Below are 17167 nucleotides of genomic sequence, written 5' to 3' on the forward strand. Positions count from 1 at the left end.
TCTTTCAATTAATCACTTAAACTGAGCATTTTATGGCAAGAAAGTTGAATTAGAACCTCTCATGCATCTCTTCCAGCTCCATTATTCTATGATTTCTATGATAGGGGAGTCAACCTCTGCTTGATTGCAGAGGACCCTGAATTGCAGGCTGAGACATCTATACATTGTTCTGCTGATAATGTGGAGACAGCTAAGGTTTTTGACTAGGGGAGGAATATGTTAAAATTATATTTTAGGAAGATTTATCAATATACCAAGTACAGGATAAAGGGAAAGTAGAGGCAATTAAATGGTAAAAGGAATAGTCTTAAAATAACTTGGGTAAAAAGTGCCTGAACTAAAGGAGTAACAATGAGAATGGAAACAAAGGCACAGATCATAGCTACTATGTGTAAAATCAGCAGCATAGAGGGATTGAGTGCATGTGGAGGCCAGGGATATGTCAATGGTAACTGCTGGGTTACTGGGTATGGTCGCTATTGAAAAGAAAATTCTATAATTTTCTTTTCTTTTACATATAATATTTTTTTTTCAGCCAAAGACAAGGTTTATTAGAACATCCATTGTATTGGGCACACTCTTAAGGAGTCTGAACATTAATAAGCTATTGGTTAGATCATAAGAATCTGAGCCATTGGCTAGATTTTAAGAATCTAAGCCTAGTATTTCTTTTAGTAAGAAGTAGCATCATTTTTTTAAACCAAAAGTACTTAAAAAATAAAGATGTCATTAAAATAGGGACAAGATAGTTCATTGGTGAGCCAGGGAGAGTTCAGTTTAAACACACTGAGTTTGAACTAAAAGCAAGACATCCCTCTAGAAAATAAATGGTGGACTATATCTTTGAAGAGAAGTTGGATCTGGAGAGAATGGAAATTTGTCTACATAAAGGCAATGACTGAAGTCATAAAAAGAAATCATCTCACTGGAGAAGATAACATGGAGAATTAAGAGTGCCAAGGACAAACTTGCCCAACTCCCAAATTTAGAAGACAGGAGGAAGAAGAAGGATCATCTAATGAAATAAAGGAGTGACCAAAGAGATGGAGGGACTAGAAAAGTGTGTTTCCTAAGGTGATGAAGGTGTATATTTCAGGAATGGAGAACAGTCAGTGGAAAGACATGCAGATGGGACAGGAATCACTGTGTATGAGGAACAACAAGGCCAGTTTGACTAGATTGTAGGGTATATGAATGGCAATAATGTATAATAAGGCCAGAGAGGTATGTTGGGGGCAGATAATAAAGGACTTATCATATTGAACAGGGGAGTTTATAGTTGATCCTAAAGGTAAGAGGGAACCACTTGAATTTATTAAGAAGGGGAATGACAGGATCCAACCTACACTTAAGGAAAATCACTTTGGCAGTTGTACAGAGGATCAATTGAGGTAGAGAGATACTTGAATCAGGAAAGCTAAGTAGGAAGCTATTACAATCATCTAGGCAAGAGGTGATCAAGGCCCAAACTAGGGAGGAGGCTGAGTGGGTGGAAAGAAGCCAAGGGATCTGAAAGATGTGGAGGTAGAAATGACAAGGTTTATCAACTGACTGGATATGTGGGGGAAGTGAGAGTAAGAGTGGGAGTGAGGAGGTGAGGATGACACATAGGTGAGAACCCATTGCCAGTCACACCCCCTCACCAGTACAAACTCAAAATAATGGGTGTCACCCACAGCGCTAAATATTATCAAAACAATTACCAAAGAAGTTTGGGGACTGGGGGAAGGGGAGCAAAGATAGATAATTAAGAGAGCAGTATTGGAATGTTTAACCGAGGAGTCCAGCCTCGAGAGTGAGACTAGTAAAACCAAGAAAGGCATGGAATGGAGTAGACTGGAGTGGTGGAATCTTGAAGAATTCAGCGAACAGATTTTTCCTATGAAGACAAAAAATGATTTCTGAGTTGTGAGAATACAGGAGAGAAATTTAAAGAGGTTGTCATCAGAAGAGAGCAGAGGACAAAATTTTGGGTACCAAGTAATTTCAAGTGATATGTGCCAATATATTACCTAGTCAATGAATGTAGATGAAGTAAATTGGAAATATAAATAATTGGATTTTATAAGGTTGGGAAACTCTCAGAGCCAGGGTATCATTTATTTCTACGATGAATTCTAGCCTGATGGTAAAGATGAAGTAGAACAAGAAAAATCGTGAACCAGGTGCTGACGACATTAAAAAATGTAGGCATGGGTCATGAAGATCAGTGCAAGGTGGCTTCATATACATGGAGAAGTTGGTATGAGGAGATATCATGAACTGAGAAAGAGGATGTTCTATGAGATAGTAGCCCTTTAAACTGTACTATGAAGCAATAAATAATCCAATGACTCCTCTTCCAGTTAGTTGGGAAAACCAGAAACAAAATCGGACTTTGTTACAGAGGGCTTTCTGGGAAAGTGGTAGCCAGGTGGCATAGTAGAGAGAGTGCTGGATTTGGAATCAGGAAGACCTGAGTTTGAATCCTGTGTCAGATATTTACTGCCTTTGTGACTCTGGGCAAATCACTTAAACTTTTCCATGCCTCAATTTTCTTGTCTGTAAAATAAATAAGGATAATGAAAGCACCTACCTCCCAGGTTGTTGTGAGGATCAAATGACTTAACATATATATTACACACACACACACACATACACACACACACACACACATATAAGATACATATCACATAGAAAAAAGCTATAGTGATTATAATGATGATGGGCATGATGATGATGTGGCATTCAGCAAATGCCACATCAATAGTTTTCCATAATGCTTGGGAGGAAAAGAGGAATGTATAAAGGATTTGCCAACAATAGAACAAAACTTCCACAGGACACAACAGAAGGGAAGATTTGAAAAGTAGGCAAGACAGGAGAAACTGGGGGGAGGATGGAAGTCAAGCTAGATTATAGATATAGATATGGATATAGATGTAGATATGTGTGTGTGTGTCACACACACATGCACACACAGGGGATTGTAGCAAAAGATAGTGAATCATTTTGGCCCTGAGCTAGGACTACTTCCAGGGCAGAGCTCACACAGCAAAGCTCCTAATGCCCCTGCCAGCTTCCCAACCTTTCTCCTGCTCTAAAAGGGGGGGGGGGGTTGGGTGGCCACTGTCCATCTCCAACCCCAGTAGTCCCTTGCCCCAGAACCTTCTCCAGAGGCAGGTACCCATGGACTGCATGTTGTCTATCTCTCCCCCCCACCACTCCAGGTCTTCTCTAGAATAAGCAAGGCATCCTGGCATTCTGACATGGCTCGCATACTTTCATGTACTTCTGCCTCTGATGCAGGTCCCCTTGTATCTCATAAGACATACTTAATCTGACAGGAAGTTGAACCTGAAAGGAAAACTTGAATAGTTTAATGTCATGCCTCACTCAAAGAACTTCTCCCTATCCCTGCTAAAATGCTTTTATTTATAGTTCAATGGTTAGCATAATTTTCTCCTTTCATATTCATCCCATCCCACTGATTCTAAATTCCTGGCTACTGATATGCATACCATGCCCCTATCCTTGAATAAATGCTCCCTTACCTTACCCCATCATGTCCAAATCTGCCCACTCTTTTCACACACCCTCTAGAATACCTGCTCCATTATTAAACTTCTTTTTATTTTAATTTGTGTTCTTTCCTCACTCCTTCCATCTTTTGGTACTCACCGAGACACGGCTGTGTCTTGATGAGACTGCTTTCCCCAGTGCCACTTCCAATACTAATTACACTTTCTTTCATATAGCCCAACTCACTGGTTGCAAGGGAATACTCCTCACTACCATTTCCATACCTTCCCTCAATCACCTTTACTAAACAACTACTCTGCCTTTGAAGTCCACATCATCCAAAGTTATCACTCAATCCAGACCTGGTGGCTGTTGTATATAAACTTTTATGCTGTTCCTCCTTTCTCGAGGATTTTAGTACATGTCTCACAAGCCTTCCTTCCTCCCCATCTCTTGCCCTAAAAATAGAACACACACACACTCATATATATGTATATCTATATGTATATATATATGTATACATATATACACACATATAGATATACATATATATTTCTTAAGTACCTCAACTTTCCAGTTCCTTGATCTACTAAATTCCCATTACCTATTTAATTCCATATCAGTTACAGAACTGGGCACACCATTGACCTTGCCATCCATCTCCCTCAAATAGTCTACTTCCATGTTCATGGATTTCAAAATTTCTTTTGTTCAGTTGTTTTTCAGTCATGTCCACCTTTTTTGTGGCCCCATTTGGGGTTTTCTTGGCAAAGGTACTGAAGTGGTTTGCCATTTTCCTTCCCCAGCTCATTTTACTGATATAGAAACTGAGGCAAATGGGGTTGAGTGACTTTCCCAGGGTCACACAGTTAGTAAGTGTCTGAGGCCAGATTTGAATTCACAAATATGAGTCTTCCTCATTCCGGGTCTCTTACTCTATTCACTGTACCACTTGGCTGCCCCAAAATTCCATTGCCTAATCATCATATTTTATCATTGCATCTTTCCCTAAACCTTATTGTTGCAGTCTAGGGATGCTGGAAACCCAAAAATTCAAGGACAAAAGGTACAGCCATTTGCCTACAGTTGGTAGCAAATAGTGGGTACCAGCCAAAGTCCCCCCATCCCCCACTGGATGCAGCTTGCGCTTGGTTCCAACCAGTATGAGGAATCAGTCTGTCATCAGTGCCTCAACTTCCTCTCTTCTCATATTCATCTAGACCCTGTGCAATCTTGCTTTTGACCTCGTCATTCAAACTATCCTCTCCAAAGTTACAAGTGGTCTCTGAGTTGCCACATCTCAAGGCCATTTCTCAATGCTGATCCTCCTTGACCTCTCTTCAGAGTTTGAGTCTCTGACCTCGTCATTCAAACTATCCTCTCCAAAGTTACAAGTGGTCTCTGAGTTGCCATATCTCAAGGCCATTTCTCAATGCTGATCCTCCTTGACCTCTCTTCAGAGTTTGAGTCTCTTGATCACTTTCTGCTTCTGGAAACTCTATCCTTTCCAGACTCTACTTTCTCCTGGTTTTCCTGTCACTGTTCTTTCTCAGTCTTTTTACTGTTTCTTCATCCAGGAAATGCCCACTAACTGTGTGCTCCAAAGCTTTATCTTCAGACTCTTCATTTCACTCTATAATATAATTTCTTACCTTTTTTTATGCCACGGAACACTTGCAGCTGGGCGAAGGCAAAGACCACTTCCTAGGAAAATGTTTTTAAATGCATAAAGTAAAATACTCATGGTTACAAAGGAACTAATTATATTGAAATACAGTTATCAAAATTAAAAATGAAACAACAAATTCATAGACCCTAAATTAAGAACTTTTTTGCTCTACTTGGTTTCACTTGATGATTTCCTCAGTCCTATGGATTCACCTGGGCAGTTAGGTGGCACAGCGGATGGTACACTGGGCCTAGAGTCAGGAACACTCATCTTCCTGAGTTCAGATCTGACTTCAGATACTTACTAGTTATATGACCCTTGGCAAGTCACTTAACCCAGCTTGTCTCTGTTTCCTCACCTGTAAAATGAGCTGGAGAAGGAAATGGCAAAACCACTCCAGTATCTCTGCCAACAAAACCCTAAATAGGGTCACAGAGAATCAGACATGACTGAAAAATGACTGAACAATAACATGTTCAATTATTATCTCCATATAGATGATTCCCAGATCTATGTATCCAGCTCTAGTCTTCCTCCTCCTGAGCCAAAGTCATGCATCCCCAACTAACTCTTGGACCTCAACCTGAATGTCCCATAGGTATCTCAAACTCAACGTGTCCAAAAAGAACTCATTATCTTTTCCCAAAAACCCTTCATGCTTCTAAACTATTTCTGCCAAAGGCATTACTATCCTTCCAGTACCTAGGCTCAAAACTTTCATCTACATAAATTGTGTTATATTTTAACTAGGATATTTTCAAAGTAGATTGAGTCCAGATAAGAGAATGTAGAATGGTGAACATTCTGGTCTACATATTCTATGGAAGGTATTTTCTTCTTACTTCTGCCTCTTAGACTCTTATTTTCTTCAAGATTCAAGTCAAGCTCCATGAAGCTTTTCTTGCCTCCTCACCCAAGTATTACCTCCCTAAACTACTTTGGATCAATTTTAAATATATTTAAACATACTCATGAATAGACAGACAGATGTAATACTACATATTAGGTAGATGTAATATTATATGCAATATTATGCAGGGGTGGGGAACCTATAGCCTTGAAGCCACATATGGCCTTTTAGATCCTTGGGTGCAGCCTTTTGATTAAGTCCAAGTTTTACAGAATGAATCCTTTTATGAAGGGGATTTGTTCTGTGAAGTTTGGATTCAGTCAAAGGACACACTTGAGGACCTAGAGGGCCACATATGGCCTTGAAAATCACAGGTTCCCCACCTGTGTTATAGAGAGGTATAATATGAGATATTACATGTAATATTATAGATAGATGCACTCTGAGGTCCCTTCCAGAGATGGATTGAGATTCAGTTCTTTAATTGGTCTTCTTATTCTTCCTCATACACAACATTCAATCTTCAGTCTTTGTGCTTTTGCACCAGCTAGCCCCTATGTCTCCCAAACACTAGCTCTTAGAATCCCTGTCTTCCATTAATATTAAGCTACAGTTCCATGTCTTTCAAGAGGCCCTTCTCAGTCCCTTCAGTTACTATTGCCCCCCCAGGTTAATTTTAATCTATTCTGTATTTATATTGAAAATACTGATTTACACATGCCATCTCCTCCATTAGAATGAAAGGTCCTTGAGGTCAGTGCCTGGTTTTTGCTTTTTCTTTGTATCCCCAGCACTTGACATAATGCCTGACCCACAGTATATATTTCAAAAATGCTTGTTGATTTATTTTATTTGAGCATCACAACATTGTACTTTGCAAGATCGGTATAATAGATACCTTCATTTCGCAGATAAGAAAACTGAGATACAAAGAGATTTATTGGCTAGAAGGCTAACAAGCATCAACCTGAACCTAGAACTTCCCCACTCAGCACCCTACTCATTATGCCACACTGCCTGTTGTCATGCTGCTGCTTCTTTAAATAGAAAGCTGTTTTTGCATTCAAGAAATAGTAATCTAGCAAAGAAAGCTGACCTTCATAAGACCAATTGTACAATGAGCATAGGTAAGTGTGACCAATCTAGGTTTCCTTTTTCTCAAATTTTGTAAAACTGATATATTTTTTTAAGTATTTCACATCCTCTATTTTCCCCCAACAATATACTTAGTTCCCATTTAAACTGGGCAAGGCTGCAAGTGCACACAATGTTTTTCACATGATATATGTGAAAGCTTAATTGAAATTTTGAAGTGAAATTACATGGGAAGGGTCAAGAGTAAAAGCTGTTGACGTACAAGGTTAATTCTCTCCAGGTACTGTTAATGTGGGAGAAGGGAGAGAGCTATGACCTCATCTCACATTCTCTTCAGCTAGAGCATGGATTAAAGAGGGTCTGGGAGGTACTCCTAGTAATGGTCTCTAAAGGAAATATGCTGTAGATAAACTAAACCAAGATTATTGAAGCATGTGCAGACGATAAGCAAACCCAGCACTCGCTTTTATCTGTTTTATCAAAGTTGCTGTTGAGAAAGAAGGTCTGGCTTCTTGCCTTTAATGAATTGGCCATAAGGCAGTTGAGGAGAAAAGAGGAACGTTTGCAGTCAGAAGGTTCATTTTTAGCCTCTTCAGGGGAGAGGACTGTGGGGGAGATGCAGTAGACCCAATTCAAGCCCTTCCACCACCATCAAAGAGTACCGGCTGCTTGTGGCTTATTTTGAATAGACTTAAAGTTTTTCCTTTTTTTTCCCTCTTTTTGTTACTGGGCCCACAATCACAATCAAAATGTTAACATTATCTGGAGCCTTATCAGTTCTCAAGGTCTAAAGGTCTTGAATAAACAAGAACTGTAGGAAATATGAAGAAGCCAGGCTATTAAACTTCATGTTGTATGCATGAACAAAAGCTGTATGAGACAAAACAAAATCTTTGGTTGAAAACTGGGGGTTGGGAAGGTTGGGGGTGGGGATGGCCAGCGAAGAGGCGTGATCTTCCATAGGAGACAGGGCAAATAAACCGGCTGCAACCTTTCCTGTTTGTGAAAAAAAAAGACATACATCAGCAGTAGACCAGTCTTACAGTTTCCTGTTTTTCTTTCGGAAGGCCTTAATGGTTGATAAACACATCTGTAATATGTTTTAGTGTATCTTCACTCATTCTCTGCCCATTGAAGCTTTTTATATCAGAGAGTTCCAGTCTCAGAGAAAGCCAATAAACTTAAATGTTCCATCTCACAAGCTGATTTCCAGTCCTGATTCACATATTTCAATGCTGACTGACCCTAATGCATGCTGGTATCCTATTTAAGCAGCCTCTACAATGGAAACAACTCAGAATCCAAACAAGTGTTTGCTGAATAAAATTCACATAGCTACTCATTGAAATAAAACAACACAAGGATTCACTGAGCCAACTAGAAGCCAGATAATTTCAATTTATGAAGCACCGTTACTGAAAATTAAATCATAGCTTTCTTAGTGACCTATGAAATTCTATATTTAAGAATATTTATAAAAAATTCCTGCAATTTCAGAAATCTCTATACAGGCTCATGGCTTTAGAGCTTTAGAAATCATATAGGCCAACCATCTTATTTTTCAGATGAAGAAACTATGACCCAGAGAGGTTAAAATACTTGCCTACTTCATATAGACAGTAAATGGCAAAGCCAGAATTTGTCACTAGGTCCTCTGACTCCCATAACCTCCATTTCAACCAACAAAGAGAAAATATGGTTAAAAAATACAAACCCAGTTTGTTTAAGTGGTGGCAATGTGACCTGAACATGCCAATGACGCTAGGGGATATGTTCTTTCGTACATCCTTGAGTATCCAGATTAGAATCTTCCTCTCAAGTCACATTAAGACAGAAAGTGTGTTGGGTTGAGTCTGAGGCTTTTTCTGTTCAGGTAGCAGCAGAACCAGTGCTGGAAATAGGGAGAAGTGACCCTAGCTTTCCAAAGAGCAATGACACTGAGAGTTCTCATCAACACTCCACAATATAGGCCTCAAAAACAGACCTCATCACCTGTTAAACCAGGAATTTAATTTAGCAGGGCAGCTAGATGGCAGAGTGGATAGTGTGAGGTCTGGAGTCAGAAAGACTCATCTTTCTGGGTTCAAATCTGTCCTCAGACTTACCAGCTGTGTGATTCTAGGCAAGTCACTCAACCCTGTTTGTCTTAGTTTCTTCATCTGTAAAATGAGCTGGAGAAGAAAAATGGCAAACCACTGTAGTATCCTTGCCAAGAAAATTCCAAAAGGAGTCACGATGAGTAGGACGTGACCAAACAACAATAAACTAGGAATTTACCAGATCTTATGCTTCCTCCTCAGGACCTTGTGATGTCCTGGAGTCCCAGAGGTGGGGAACCTGTGACACTGCCCTTGAGGACCTAGAGGGCCACATGTGGCCTCAAGGCCACAGGTTCCCCACCCCTGTCCTAGACTCTCTCACTGCTCAGGTCTTGTATGCCAGGATATAGCCATTACTCTCCTCCCCAATTGAATATACATTAAATAGTTGAATTGTGATTATGTTTTGTACTCTTTGCCCCTTGAACAGTTTGACCCACTTGCCCCAAGCTCCAAAATTTCTAGGTCCGCTTTTGAGTAGAACCATTATTTACAATTCTAGTACTGAATACTGCGCATCTCAATCAGATGATGTCTGTCAATCTTATTACCATGTGCAAAACATGTCAATCTGAACAAACATTATAATAGGAATAGTTTGGTTAGTGATTCTGCTATAGAATATAAAAATAGCCAAAGGCATGTTAATGAAAAGCAATTGCTTTGGCTAAAGTTTAGATTAAAGAGATATAAAGGTTTTGATGAAAATGATAATCTAAAATTATGGATGTTCATACACTGCCATGTTGTTGTTGTTGTTGTTGTGGCTGTTTTTCTGTCTGCAAGTGCATGTGGAACTCTGCTGCAAATCACTTCTAAAATCTTGTTTTTCTGTTTAAGTTATTTTCCCGAATTTTGTTTTAAAAACATACATTCTCTTAGAAATCAGTTTTGGGGAATCTATTTTTATCATTAACTAGCTGTCTAATGTTGGACAAGTCACTTGACTTCCCTACACCCCTCTTTCCTTACCTAACATGTAGTCTGACCAGGGCTGAGTTCATTAAGACTATTATCTCCCTATTTCCAGATAATCTCCCTCTTTCAATGAAACCAAAAATTCTGTTAGTGTTTTTGACTGCCATAATGAAAGATTGGGCTGCATCAGGGTTCTTAACTGTGAACTAAAAGTGAACTTCACTTTTTGGAAATATTTTGATAACTGCATTTCGATATAATTAATTTCCTTTGCAAATTTTCATTGAAATATATTACTTTCAAGAGTCCATATGTTTCACTTGAATGTCAAAGGGGTCCGTGATGCCAAAACAGTTAAAAATTTCTTTCCTTCTACAGAGAATCTCCCAAGTATGTTGGAGCCTTCCTCTAAGTTATTAGGTGGACACTAATATAGTAGGCATGCATGGTATCCACTGGTTATACCTTCCCCTCACTGATCCTTTCCAGCCATATATCTTTTCGATATCTTTCATATTGTTCCTTATACATAACTCACTATTGGCAATATGTTATAGCCTGTTCATATCTACCATTCATCTCTCCATGTGTCACCTAAATTTGGATTCTTTGGAGACAATGCCATTCTGTGATTCAGAGCCATAAAATATCACCAAAAGAATATTGCTATTAAAAAGTTGAGGTGTGGTTTTGGAGAGAAGTTTTGGAGAGAAGTTCAGAATCATTAAAAGCTCTGCGTAATTTCTTAAATGTAATCCAGCTCACATTCTTCCTAGTCATTTCTGGGCCAAATCCATTGTCTACAAGCCATATATATCCAAAATACATGCATTAAAGCACCAGCTCAGGGATTGGAATTTGGGAGGTTGAAGGGAGGGTGGGGAATCTGTCCAATGGCGTATTATAATATGGACAATAGGTATTTTTGATGTACTTGTTTTCTTTCTTTTATTATTATTATTGGCTGGTGTGAATAGTTAGGCTGAACATCTTTGCTTGCCTAAATTAGGAGGTGCCACAATGTTAGATGTAATCATAAAATATCATTTACAAATAGGAGTAGCATGAGTACCTCAACATCAGGAAAGAATCATTATTATTATTATTATTATTATTATTATTATTATTTTGACTCTGAACTAAACATTCTTTATGGCATGAGATAATACGTTTAGACGGGTGTTGTGAGGCTCAAATAAGAAATGGATGTAAAATGCTTGCAAACCTTAAATTGCTATATAAATATTGGTTATTATTATTATCTTTGTTATTGTTCTTATTAACCTACAATCACTAGGCCTCCGGTTTGGTGATGACTTAATTCCCTGCTCTTTCTGCTGCACTTCTACCACTTTCAAGAAATGTTTATAGAGCAATACAAGGGTGTGCTGGCAAATGTTTAACAATGAGATTGGAGGGGGGAAAGGATGCATATACTCAAGGTTATTTTGCATTATTAATACTTTATTAAGTCAAAAAAAATCAACCAAACAAGAAATCAAGCCCTGATTTGTAGTGATGGCCGATTTCTAAGATATAAACGCTCACACTGAAAATTTAACAATATTTTTCATAAGCCGGTATGCCTATGTGGTTGGCATGCATACAACTGATTTACAAAGGAAGGAAAGAAAAAAAGCATATTTGTTAAGTGCCTACTGTGTGCCAGGCCCTGTGATAAGTGCTTTACAGATATTATCTTGTTTACTCCTCACAACAACCCTGAGAGAGAGGTTCTATTAATTCTATTCATGCCTCATTGGATATTAAAATGCGAAAGTGAGTTGAACAAAGTCATATCTATTACTGAATTTTTACAAGTAATATTGTATGATTTATTTTGAGTGATTATGGCAGCCAAAAAGCCTAACCTAATTTTCAGTTGCATTAAGAGAAGGATATTGTACAGGACTGAGGAAATGACAGTCTCATTGAACTCTGCCCTAGTCAGATCATATGTGGGATTTTGTATTCAGTTCTTGGTGCTGCACTTTTTCAAAAACACCAATAAATCCGAGAACATACAGAGGAAAGCAACAAAGATGGTAAATGACCTTGATGTCTTGCATTATGAGGAGGAGTTAGTTGAAGGAATTCTACATATTTAACCTGGGGAAGAGAAGTCTTAGTGGGGGGTGTGACAGCTGTATTCACATATTCCTTGACCTGTAGAAGAGTGAATGATTTGTTTTGCTTAGTCCCGGAGGGTAGAGAACTGAAAACAATGGGTGGAAGTCACAAAGAGGCAAATCTTGGCTTGATATAAAGGGAGAAAACAGCAACCACAAGAAAGCCTGTTTAGTATTTATTTAGAACTAGGAGGTAGTGGGTTCCCTTTCACTGGAGGCCTTCAAACAAAAGTGAGATGACCACTTATCACAGACTGACGGATGTTCTAGTTTGGGTATGTGTCAAACTAGATGCCTGACCTCTGAAACCCCTTCAGACCTCAAGATGCTGTATTTGGCACCTTGTTTAGAAGGCTACACAATGTTTTTGGGTTTGGTGCAACAAGCAAAATGCCATCTACCAGAGGAATTTGCTATCTTGGGGGAATGTCTTTTTCCATTTGTATTCTGCACTGGTTGTCCTCCATAGCCGTGGCAAAGATCTCTGGTAATTATATATTTCCTTGTAGTCTTCATTTGATACTAATAACCCAAAGTATCACTATTGTTGCATCTTTCAGGGAATCTTAAATGATTTTAATGTAGGCATGAGATATTTTGTTGGGAAAAAAAAGCCTTGAAGATCACTTTTTGCTCATTGAATCAAATCCTTTCTCCTACCTGCCCCACTCTCATTTGACATAAACAAGTACCCTACTGCCTGCTGAAGTTCCATAATTCTAAATAAGTCTGTATCTAAAATAATTTGTTAAAAAACGTAGGTTGCCAGGAGGATTCTTAATTGCTGAAGGAATGATTATATTTTGACTTTACACAAGATAGAGGGCTCTCTCGAAAGATCATTTCCTCTATGATTCTCCCCAATGTATCCTGTATATATTTTGTCTTCACATAGCTGCCTCCATGTTGTATCTTTTTTCACCCCTACCTTTAGATTATGAGTCCTCAAGGGCAGGGATTTTTTGTTTCTTTCTTTCTTTTATACTTCCAATGCTTAGCACAGTGCCTGGCACATGGCAAGCGCTTAATTCATACTTGTTAACAGTCTAAAGGAAATTTTTTTAAAAATTAAGGGAATGTAGAGGAAGAAACCAACAATAACAACGACAAGAAAACTCCTAGATGTTTGGTCCTATGTGTGGAAAGCCAGTGCTCAAGGTTAAGAATTTAGAACAAGCACTTGGTCTGGGAATAAAGTCACTATTTTTCTCCTGTGAAAATATAAATAAGAGAATTTTAGATTGCAGAAAAAATGATCCTGTGAGGTCATTCTGCAACATAAGGCTCACCAGTATTATTCTAGCAATTTTTTTTTCTGCTACATAGACAGAAGACAAGAAAGTTTAAAGCAAATATTAAATGCTAGGACTAGTGCAATGAGAATCTGTCTTTCCTGTTCCCTGAGGCCCTCCTTCTGGTAGAAATAATTTGGTGTAGCATGGAGAATCAGCGGACCTGAGTTTGAATCTTTTCTCTTTTGCTAACTATCTGTATGAGTTTGGGCAAGTCACTTCTACTTTTATTCACTGACTTCTGAGGACACTTATAGCTCTAAATCATACGGCCCTTAACAGAGAGATTGAGATACAAGCCATTGCTGCAACTCTGAAAGAGACAGCGAGATGAGGATTTTAATTACAAGTGAAATTGCAAAGTTAAGCTCTTTGGTTTGTGATGTTCCATACCGTGTCAAGTAGGCAAAAGAAAGAGGAGACAGGCTTTCGTACATGAAAATAAAGCGCGAATCCACAGGCCTTCTACCTGACTTCTTACATGGGCCTCCCCACTCTGCCTAATTACAGGAAGAATAAAGACCCTGCAAGTTAGCCAAGGAGGAAAAGATTCATAAACATATCTGAGGCCAAGTCCAGAACAATTATGTGTCCCAAGGAGAAAGGGACGAGCTTGACAAAGCTACCTATCGCAAACTTCGCAAAGAGGTACTCAACTACAAAAATCATTCAAGGGGCAGCCTTAAAGAGACTGAAAATCTGGTGTTTGCTGTCCCAAGCATACCTCTGGGAACTGCTTAATAAAGGTCGAAAGTACAAATGATCTATACCAGGAACACACAAGGTCGAGAGGATAAAAGAAAAGTTTTGGTACTTTTTTGAATGTTGTCAAATATAAAGCTATCAGATTCTGAGAAAAGAAAAGTTTAAAAATGAATATCATAAGAGCTAGGATTAGTGGGAAAGTAAGCAAATGTTGCCTAATTTTACACAGATACTCATTGAATAATAAAATTATATGAGTATGTATTGAATTACATCACATTTACCTGTTCCTTTTTTAATTTTACCTAATTGTGCATGATCGTTAAAGTTCTTTATTGCTATTACATTTAAACATTTTAATATTTAATAATGTTATATTATTTTAAAAATGCTTCACAAAGTTATTTTCTAAAGCTCATATTGACTTTATAAATTATGGCTTTTTTTTTTTGGTTAAAGAGTGAAGACATGTGATCATCCCAATGTCATTAGTTCACTAACAGAATTCTAACCATATTGTCATGGCCAAGGCCCTACTGTTCACCTGATGTGGACATATCTTAATTGGTGGAAGAGTACATAAAAAGAAAATAAACATCCCTTGAGTGCTGACCTTGCAAACTTTACTATAAACGGTAACATCACAGGAGCAGAGGACACCATACACTTTCTATCTAAGCACAAAGGATTATTTGCAGAAAAATCAATGCCTCCTTTAGGTCTGCCTAGTAAATAATTGACTATGTGTTGCTGGTCAGACACAGCCGTTTCTCAGGTGGGAGTTGTCCATAGCTGAAACTCATTTGAAGAAACAGGCAGGTTAGCTTCACACACCGGGCTTAAAAGTGGACAGAAACACTCTCTGTACTGAGCATGACAAAATGTCTATGAAGAGTCGAACGTAAGCTCCCTAAGGATTTTGTCTTTATAGTCCAGGTTCTTAGCACAAGGTTTTGTAAATGTTAAGCACTTTATAAATGTTTGTTGAAATGAATTGAACTGAAATTTCTATTCATATGCAGACCTTTCTGGCACCGAGATGTCTTGGAGTTCTAAACTGACCTTGGACTACGGCTGATATTTCATGATTATCTGTTTTCCTAGGCCCTGGATAAACCTTCTCTATCAGATCCCTGATTGCTTCTTTTTTATTGTTGTTTATCACAATGCAGCAGGAACTGGTCCTCCTGTGCCTTACCCATGTGATCTCATTTAGTACCATGTGAAATTTTGTAGATACAGGCCATGGCGAATACAACTACTGGACAAGTGACTAAAGCAACAGGGTGACTCTAAATATTGTGCTCAATAGAAAATACCAAGTTATCTAGGATATTTGGAAATAAGGTTGCATAATAGTGTAAATAAGTGGTAAATATGGTAAGCTTGGAATCAGTAAGCTATCAGTTCAAATCCTTCCTCAGATGCTTCCTAGCTATAAGTCCTGGGTTAGTCACTTAACCTGTGCCTGCCTCAGTTTATATAAAAGGAATGGGCTGGACTTGATGGCTTATAGGGTCCCTTCCAGTTCTAAATAAATTTTAGTCAAATGCTACAAAGTGAATGGACTTTTAGAAATTTTTTTTTTTAAAAGTGGACTCTTGTATGGCTCACAGCATTCTCAAGAGGCTCTGAGTTGCTGCTGTAGCATAAGCCTAAGGGCTAGACAGTATCTCACCATTTTCAGATAAATCCTTTGGGGTGTTTTGTTTCTGTGGGAACACAGCCCTGATTTGATAATGGAAGGTAACAGGAAAATAGGATTTGCTTTACAGACAGCTTTGATGGAATACATCTGTGCCAGAAGGGGAAGAATACTTTGGATAACTTTCTTTAACAGGGGCAGAAGCATACTGGTACTTTTTTATTCCAAGGAATGAACTGTTCATCTCTATAAAGTGAATTCATTCTTTTCAGGTCTCAAGGGACCATATGATAAATTGTTCCTTTCCATTTGGTCAAATGATACCATAGTGGCCTATCAACGTTAATATTTTTCCTCAAGGTGGATAGATGACCTTAGGAGGGGGCCCAAGCAAGTGATTAAAGATGTTTGGGGCTAAGCTTGCCCCTTTATAAAAAATGTTTCATTAAACCTTTTGCTGAAAAAAAAACCCTGACATTTATATAGTGGTTTAAGGTTTGCAATTGCTTTCCAGGTAGGTACTGCCTGTCAGGTAGGTACTAGAAGTGTTATCATCTGTGTTTTATAGATAAGGATGGTGGGTCAGTATGGACTAGTGGGGGGGGGACCTGTGGTTTCAAGGCCACATGTGGCCCTCTAGGTCCTCAAGTGTGGCCCTTTGACTGAATCCAAACTTCACAGAACAAATCCCCTTAATAAAAGGATTTGTTCTGTAAAACTTGGACTAGTAACTAGTGGATAGAAACCTGAATTCAGAACAGGAAGTCCCAGGTTCATGCCTTGCTTTTGATGCTAATTAATTATTTGATAATGGGCAAGTTACTTCTTGGTGTTTCAAGAGGAGAAATTACCCACTTGGGGAGAAATATGGTGTGGGAGAAAGACTTGGATTCAAAAAATCTGAGTTTGAAATCCAGATCTGACACTTTCTAACTGTGTGACTTTCTGATTTTATGTGTTGTCTTGAGTCACCTAACCCCTTTAGACTTGAGGTTCTTCATTTGTAAAATGAGGGACTTGTACTCTCTGGCTTCTCAGGCCCCTCCCAGTACTAAATGTACAATCCTCTGCTCCTATGATTATAGATGGTTTGGGATTCAAATCAATTTAATGAGCATTTATTAATCACCTACTGTACAATCAGGGAATGTGATAGGTACAAGTGATATAAAAACAAGATTGTAATAATAGTCTCTGGCCTCAAAGGGCTCGCAATCTACCAGGGAAATGTATACAATGTGTCACAGATACAAAATATTACATT

The sequence above is a fragment of the Phascolarctos cinereus genome, unplaced genomic scaffold (genome assembly GCF_003287225.1).
Source record: "Phascolarctos cinereus isolate Bilbo 61053 unplaced genomic scaffold, phaCin_HiC Scaffold_5;HRSCAF=322, whole genome shotgun sequence".
Taxonomy (NCBI): domain Eukaryota; kingdom Metazoa; phylum Chordata; class Mammalia; order Diprotodontia; family Phascolarctidae; genus Phascolarctos; species Phascolarctos cinereus.